The 1,289-nt window shown below is 46.0% G+C and overlaps 1 protein-coding gene and 1 long non-coding RNA gene across 4 annotated transcripts in view; one reads left to right on the top strand and one right to left on the bottom strand.

Annotated features, from left to right (window-relative positions):
- ZNF529 (zinc finger protein 529) overlaps positions 1-1,289 on the bottom strand; it is a 73,180-nt gene that overhangs the window by 39,866 nt on the left and 32,025 nt on the right. The gene's annotated exons all lie outside the window — the stretch shown is intronic.
- Positions 1-1,289, top strand: part of LOC105543045 — a 13,556-nt gene that overhangs the window by 2,583 nt on the left and 9,684 nt on the right. The gene's annotated exons all lie outside the window — the stretch shown is intronic.

The raw sequence follows: 1,289 nt of genomic DNA, 5'->3' as shown, positions 1-1,289 counted from the left end.
AGTTACTATCTAGCATAATGATTAATATTTAATTGTAAATGTTTATTAGTTAACTAGGCAGGTTTAACCAAGTTATAGAAACTCTTAAGTAAGAGGTTTCACATGGTTTTTTTGTTTTTCTTTTCTTTTTTTGAGACGGAGTCTCACTGTCACCCAGGTGGGAGTGCAATAGTGTCGTCTCCGCTAACTGCAACCTCCGCCTCCCGGGTTCAAGCGATTATCCTGCCTCAGCCTCCCGAATAGCTGGCATTACAGGTGCTCGCCACCACGCCTAATTTTTGTAGTTTTAGTAGAGACAGGGTTTGACCACGTTGGCCAGGCTGGTCTCCAAAGTGCTGGGATTACAGGCGTGAGCCACCGCACCCAGCCTCATGTGGCTTCTTTTGACTCCCTTCTTTCTATGTTGTTCACATTTAAAAAAAAAAGAATCCAAAACAGCAAGGGTCCTTTTCTGCAAATTATAAAAGCTATGGCTGAGAATGTTTCTTCTCTCCTTTCTGAAATAGTCTTTCTCCCAGGATATCTGAGCATTTGCCTACCATTAAACTTCCATGAGATAGGATTCTGTGGGGAAAAGAGAGATCAGACTGTTACTGTGTCTGTGTAGAAAGAAGTAGACATAAGAGACTCCATTTTGTTCTGTACTAAGAGAAATTATTCTGCCTTGAGATGCTGTTAATCTATAACCCTAGCCCCAACCCTGTGCTTGCAGAAACACGTGCTGTGCTGACCCAAGGTTTAATGGATTTAGGGCTGTGCAGGATGTGCTTTGTTAAAAAAGTGCTTGAAGGCAGTATGCTTGTTAGAAGTCATCTCCATTCTCTAATCTCAAGTACCCAGGGGCACAATACACTGCGGAAGGTACCCAGGGACACAATACACTGCTGAAGGCCGCAGGGACCTCTGCCTAGGAAAGCCAGGTATTGTCCAAGGTTTCTCCCCAGGTGATAGCCTGAGATATGGCCTCCTGGGAAGGGGAAGACCTGACCGTCCCCCAGCCTGACATCCTTAAAGGGTCTGTGCTGAGGATTAGTAAAAGAGGAAGGCCTCTTTGCAGTTGAGATAAGAGGAAGGCATCTGTCTCCTACTCCTCCCTGGGAGTACAATGTCTAGGTGTAAAACCTGATTATACCTTCTATTTACTGAGACTGGAGAAAACCGCCTTAGGGCTGGAAGTGAGACATGCTAGCGGCAATACTGCTCTTTTTTGCAGTGGCCGGATCTCAGCTCACTGCAAGCTCCCCCTCCCGGGTTTACGCCATTCTCCTGCCTCAGCCTCCGGAGTAGCT

The sequence above is a fragment of the Mandrillus leucophaeus genome, unplaced genomic scaffold (genome assembly GCF_000951045.1).
Source record: "Mandrillus leucophaeus isolate KB7577 unplaced genomic scaffold, Mleu.le_1.0 Scaffold274, whole genome shotgun sequence".
NCBI classification, from domain to species: domain Eukaryota; kingdom Metazoa; phylum Chordata; class Mammalia; order Primates; family Cercopithecidae; genus Mandrillus; species Mandrillus leucophaeus.
This window is presented reverse-complemented; position numbering and strand designations above follow the sequence as displayed.